Source organism: Phyllobates terribilis, unplaced genomic scaffold (genome assembly GCF_046119375.1).
Source record: "Phyllobates terribilis strain yellow unplaced genomic scaffold, ASM4611937v1 Scaffold_1__5_contigs__length_1240528914, whole genome shotgun sequence".
Lineage (NCBI taxonomy): Eukaryota > Metazoa > Chordata > Amphibia > Anura > Dendrobatidae > Phyllobates > Phyllobates terribilis.
The window spans coordinates 1,041,856,185-1,041,863,433 of record NW_027362761.1 but is presented as its reverse complement, the minus strand read 5'-3'; positions in this window follow the sequence as shown (position 1 = coordinate 1,041,863,433).

The window sequence follows — 7,249 nt, the reverse complement described above, 5'->3', positions numbered from 1 at the left end:
TAGTTTAGATTCCTTTTAAGCGTACCCTAAAAACACACTTTAGACTGGCTCATCACATCACCTCACTTATCTAACAATCCAAATAGCCATGAACTTAATAGCCCTGTGTCTGTACTTGTATATACACTGGCTGGTGATCGGTTCATGCAGCGTTATGTGAATACTCTATTTATTATATTGATTTCTGGACCATACAATACAAGCACTTTTTACCATTTACCTTTCGTGTCTCCCCTATTTCCTCATACACTGTAAGCTTGTGAGCAGGGTCCTCACTCCTCCTGGTATCTGTTGAATTATGTGTTACTCTGTAATGTCTTTATTGTCTGTACAAGTTTCTCCTAAAATGTAAAGTGCTGCGGAATATGTTGGCGCTATAGAAATAAGAATTATTATTATTATTGGAATATATTCATAAAAATTGGATGCAATAAGGAGGATCCGCATTGGACCTGATTTTTTTGTGCGCCCCCATAGACTTGAACGGGCGAGTGCCATTCGAAATACAGAAAAGAGTAGTGCATGATGCGATTTTTTTTTTTTTTTTTTTACATGGACACACCGTCTTTGTGAAAAATCTGGCATCTGAACAGCCCTACTGAATAACATTGGTCAGTGTGCTGTGCATGTGCACAAGTACAGTACATATATTACTCTCATCTGAATGACCTCTTAAAATGCAGTAGATTTAGCATAGTGGTTCAAGCTACATCAATCTGTCTAATCTTTAAGATAGTGCTATCAACAGCTTACACTATTCGTTAACTACTTTGTTTTGCACCAAAAAATTGTTGCATTTTTTGGCACACAGGGTCGCACATTGGGTCATGCCTCTTTTCCATTAAACCTCACCTCATTCCTATAGGGTCATGTGAGATTGTCAGACAAGGCACAAAAGGTGCCTAAAACACATGATAAATATGGTCCAAATTACTCCAGAATGTTGGCACCTTTAACTTGAGTTTGCTTCTACATTGCTTCTCATATACCACACAGAGACATGTGGGGGTCCTGCGCCCCACTGTAACACACCATCTGAGGCAACACCAATATATGAAATGGAAGTTCTGTTACAAATGGTGCAATGTGTAAGGCTATGTTATTTTGCCCGAAAAATATTTTAGTTCAGAAACACTGTAACACAAAATATTGCCTTTTCATTTTCACCTACTTTGCAATTAAGTATATTGCAAGGATGTACAAAAAATACCTAAGATAATAACACTGTATTATTGAAACAGATGGAGTTCATTGCACAGAACTAAAAAAATGCTTAAACCAGTGAAAATAGAAGTGCCCATCCCTTAAGTTTACATGACTTGGAGGATTAATAATTCAGGTCACTGAAATACAAGCAAGTTCCATGAATTCCATAAATAATTCTTCTGTGGTAAGTGAGATAAATCTGGGAGAGCTCAACTACAGTGGACGGCTCCTTACTTGACATATATATTCCACTTTATAAACTTTCTGATGAAAAGAGATGTAGCTACAACTTAGTAGAAATATGGTAAAGTTTCACCTTACCTTCACTTTATTATGCATTTTTAATCAAGTATTTACATTTATTCCACCTTTAGTAAAGCTTTCTTCATAATAAGAATTTCCAGGATTAATGTATGCTAAATTGATGCCCCCATAATAGAAGAAAAATGTTTCTCCAGTGGCACTAGCCCCTCAGCTGAGTGATTGACTGCAGTGGTCACGTACATTGTATTTGTGATTTCACCACTGCAGCCAGTAAATAATAACTAGAAGCAGCAGCAAAGAGGCATAACTAGAGCAGTAAAGGTTGAATATTAGCTCTTTTTATTATGCTTAAGCCAATAGGTCAAAGAAACATATTTGCATAAATCCCTTTAATATACAGTACCGACCAGAAGTTTGGACACACCTCATTTATAGATTTTTCTGTATTTTCATGACTATGAAAATTGTACATTCACTTTATCCTCTAGTTTAGTTATAAGTCATATCACTTTGTCCTAGACCTGCATGTCTGTGTGCCAGAGCTCTACTAACCCAGGTACCTATGTGCCAGACCACTCTTTCCACAATTGTCCTACGTGTAGGATTTTGTTGCCGTAGTTTAATACAACAGATCACTATGTCCTAGAGTCTGCAAGATTATAATTGGCATTCTACTTGTCCCAGATCTCAGCTTATCCGGTTTATTTGTAAGACAATTTATTTGCCAGTTTAGCTATAAGCCAGGTCACTTATTCCGACAACACCATCCTTAGAATCCACGTGTGCCAAAATACTCTTTTCCCAACTCCAAATTTTGCCAAACCACACTTTACCTTGGTCTCAAATGTAGAAGACAACAGCATATCCGGCATAGTTATATACTAGATTACTCTGTCCATAACTCAGTGAAATACATTCTTTCTCCAACTGTAATGTGTGATGGGCCACTCTAACCCCAGTTTTACTATGTCCTTAATCCAAGCTCTTCTGTCTATCAAGCCCAACGCTATGAGAACTGAAGGGCTTGAGGTTCTTCATAGAACAATTAGCTAAAACACTAAAACTGCTCTTTGAAAAAAAGGTTGGAATTTATACAATATGAGTATGATAATAAATAATAATAATGTTATTTTTATGGCGTCAACATATTCTGCAGTATTATACAATTAAATATAGTGATGTTTTAGTAGCAGAAGTAAAACAAATACATTTTCTATTAGTGGTGAGTCACAATTCTGGTGTAAGTTGCAGTTTCTTTTTGACGCAAATCAATTCTGACAAATGTATTAATGATTTCTGCCAAAATGAATACTTTTCAAAGAAAACAGCACATCAGTAAACAATAAATTAAGTCAGGGTGCCAGCGCGCACAAACAAACCCATGATCCTGGCCCAAATTCAATGGAAAAATGAAGCAATCGCAATACTCCACCAGGGTATTATCCACAGAGTAAATTGATCATCTTTTGATTCTATCCTGCTGCAGTGCTGAGATTTCTCCATCTTTGCTCAAAACAACAGATGAGTGTGCATCACTAGAAAAGTCTCTAGAAAAGGGGTCATGGTTTTGGCAAGTCTAAAAATTATCTTTATTTATTATTGGTGTGTACCAGTTTTTAGACTCAAATAATGGCTTATAGTAATCCAACTAAGTAAGAGAAAGGGCTCTAGTTATTATATTTTTATTGCAATATTTTAGAGTGATTTGCATCTTTTGGTTTAGATGCAAATTAGATTAAGAAGAACATTAAAATTAAAAGGTCAGATTTTTGTTGGTGAAAGTAGTATTATCTAGAGCAGTAATGCAATTCAAATTTCATATATTTCATGTTTACATGCTATAACACTTTATCTTTATTAGTTAGCTATGTATAGAGATGGCTACTCTTAGAAAACTGGTGTGTACAGCTGCATACTGTTTGGAAGTGATGGTAAGTCTTTTGTTATTTATATATAAGCTCTCTGACTGAGCACTCCACCCATCAGCCAGTTGTGGTTTTAATTACAGCAGGATCCCTCCTAGCCATTGTGGTAGATCGGCTCACTTAGTTGCACATAGAGGAAGAAATAGGAACACTGTCTCTTTAAATCCTCTGTGGTTTATTAACCCCTTTGCCCCCCAGGGTAGTTTGCACGTTAATGACCAGGCCAATTTTTACAATTCTGACCACTGTCACATTATGGGGAAAGAACTCTGGAACGCTTCAACGGATCCCCCTGATTCTGAGATTGTTTATTCGTGACATATTGTACTTCATGATTGTGGTAACATTTATTCGATATCACTTGCGTTTATATGTGAAAAAAATGGAAATTTAGCGAAAATTTTGAAAATTTCGCAATTTTCAAACTTTGAATTTCCATGCCCTTAAATCAGAGAAATATGTCACATAAAATAGTTAATAAATAACATTTCCCACATGTTTACTTTACATCAGCACAATTTTGGAACTTTTTTTGTTAGGGAGCTGTAAGGGTTAAAAGTTGACCAGCGATTTCTCATTTTTACAACAAAATTTACAAAACCATTTTTTTAGGGACCACATAACCTGAGGGGTCTAGTTTCCAAAATGGGGTCACTTGTGGGGGGTTTCCACTGTTTAGGCGCATCAGGGGCTCTCCAAACGCGACATGGCGTCCGCTAATTATTCAAGCAAATTTTACATTCAAAAAGTCAAATGGTGCTCCTTCCCTTCCAAACCCTGCTGTGCACCCAAACAGTGGTTTTCCCCCATATATGGGGTATCAGCGTACTCAGGAGGAATTGCACAACTAATTTTGGGGTTCATTTTTTAATGATACCCTTGCGAAAATAAAAAAAAATTGGGTCTAAAGTAACATTTTTGTGAAAAAAAATACCGTATTTTTCAGACTGTAAGACGCATTTTCCTCCAAAATTTTGGAGGAAAGTGGGGGGTGCGTCTTATAGTCCGAATACTACCTCCCTGTATATTCTACGGCTCTGCGTGGTAGGAGGTCTGGGGGAGCAGCAGCGGGGGATCAGTGGGGCACAGAAGGCAGCAGCCGACTGCTGCAGCCTGCGCTGTGCCCGCTACTAAAGAAAATTAATATTCCCTGGTCCCCACGCCCATGGGCGTGGGGAGCAGGGAATATTCATGTTCCTTAATAGCCGGCACACTGTACAGCAGCGCGGCTCCTGCTGCGCTCTGCGGTCTGTGTGCCCGCTATTAAAGCTCATAAATATTCACTACAACCCACTCCCATAGGTTGTAGTCAATATCCATGGTCTTTAATAGCAGGCACACCGACCAGAGTGGCAGCAGGAGCCATGCTGCCGTACAGTGTGCGCGCTCTCACACTGTGTGAGGGTGCATAGCAGGGACGCCATGCGCACCCTGCCATGCGCAGCTCACACAGTGAGAGTGTCAGCAGTAGAGCGGGACAGCGCTGGAGGAGAGAGAAGGTGAGTCTGATTGTTTTTTTTTTTTTTGTGGGCAGCAGGATGGGGGCTCAAGGGGTGCCAAGCATACCAGGATGGGGGCTCAAGGGGTGCCAAGCATACCAGGATGGGGGCTCAAGGGGTGCCAAGCATACCAGGATGGGGGCTCAAGGGGTGCCAAGCATACCAGGATGGGGGCTCAAGGGGTGCCAAGCATACCAGGATGGGGGAATCAAGGGGTGCCATGAATACCAGGATGGGGGAATCAAGGGGTGCCATGCATTCCAGGATGGGTGATCAAGTGGTGCCATGCATACCAGGATGGGGTATCAAGGGGTGCCATGCATACCAGGATGGTAGATCAAAGGGGTGCCATGAATATCAGGATGGGGGATCAAGGGTGCCCTGCATTCCAGGATGGGGATGAGGGTCACGTATACCAAGTTGGGATGGGGGCCACGTATACCAGCAAGGAGGGGCCATACATACCAGGATGGAGGATATTAACAGAATTGGGGGACATTACCCCAATACCAGAGTCAGCAGCAGACTCCCTCCCCTATAACAGGGCATTATGACCACATTTTTTGCTTAAATATTTTTTTCCTCCTCTAAAACCTAGGTGCGTCTTATGGTCCGGTGCGTTTTATAGTCCGAAAAATACGGTAAATGTTCATTTTTTTCTTCCACATTCCAAAAATTCCTGTGAAGCACCTGAAGGGTTAATAAACTACTTGAATGTGATTTTGAGCATCTTGAGGGGTGCAGTTTTTAGAATGGTGTCACTTTTGGGTATTTTCTGTCATAAAGGGCCCTCAAAGTCACTTCAAATAGAACTTATCTAGATGTGTGGTGAGCACCCTGAACCACCAGGTGCTTCACAGAAGTTTATATGCTTCACATTTTTCCAACAAAAATGTTTTTCTGCCTCTAATTTTGCATTTTCAAAAGGGTAACAGGAGAAATTTCACTATGCAATTGTTATGCAATTTCTCCTGAGTAAGCAGATACCCCATATGTGGGTGAAAACCACTGGTTGGGCGCACTGGTTGGGCGCACGCCATTTGAATTTTTGAATGTAAAATATGCTTGAATAATTAGTGGACGTCATGTTGCGTTTGGGGAGCCCTTGATGTGCCTAAACAGTGGAAACCCCCCACAAGTGACTCCATTTTGGAAACTACACCCCTCAAGGATTTTATCAAGGGGTATAGTGAACATTTTGAACCCAGAGGTACGACACAGAATTTAATAACATTAGGTCATAATATTGAATAAGTTGTCATTAGTTTTGAGTGCAAGTGCTCGCTACTTGAGTCTGCATCAGGTACACGGGTATGCACCATGTATCGTGGGTGCTCAAGTGACATGCTCAAGTCCCCGCCTGCATGTTTCACGGTTATTAGACACCCAAAAAAAAACATGCGGTGATCGCTCGTGCATTGCAGGCAATCCCCGCGAGGTTTTTTTGGCTGTATAACAGCTGCAAAACATATGGGGCAGAGACTTGAGCATGTCACTCGAGCACCCGCTATACTCGGTGCAAGCTTGAGCACCCTATGCAAACTGAAGTAGCGACACTTGCGCTCAACACTAGTTGCCATATTGTCACCATTTTTTTTTTCTTTACTTCTGAAAAAATCCAAACCCCAACACAACCCTAACCCCAACCCTAATACAACCACAACCCTAATACAACCCCAACCCTAACACTAGCCCAACCCTAACCCTAGCACAACCCTAACCCTATCCCAACTCTAAACCTAGACCGAACCCAACCCTAGCCCAAACCTAACCTTAACACAACCCTAACCCTAGCACAACCCTAACCCTTGCACAACCTAACCCTAGCACAACCCTAACCCTTTATTTTTGTTTATTTTTTACGCCATTTCTCATGCGGTATAAGTGATTAGACAACTTTATTCTTCGGGTCGGTGCAATTACAGAGATACCAGATTTATATTGGGTTTTTATGATTGACAGCTGTCACACACGAAAACCCCTTTTTTTTTGCAAAGACTAGGTTTTGCACCGCCATATTTTGAGAGCTATAATTTTTCCATATTTCGGCTGACATAGTCATGTGATGGCTTGTTTTTTGCGGGACAAGTTGACGTTTTTATTGGTACCATTTTCGGGCACGTGACATTTTTTGATCACTTTCTATTCCGATTTTTGGGAGGCAGAATACACAAAAAACAACAATTCAGGAATTGTTTTTTGGAGAGTTTTTTATGCCATTCCGTGTGTTGTAAAATTGATAAGGCAGCTTTATTCTTTGGGTCAGTACGTTTACAGCAGTACCACATTTATATATTTTTTTATGTTTTGGCGCTTTTACACAATAAAAACTATTTTATAGAAAACAAGAATTGT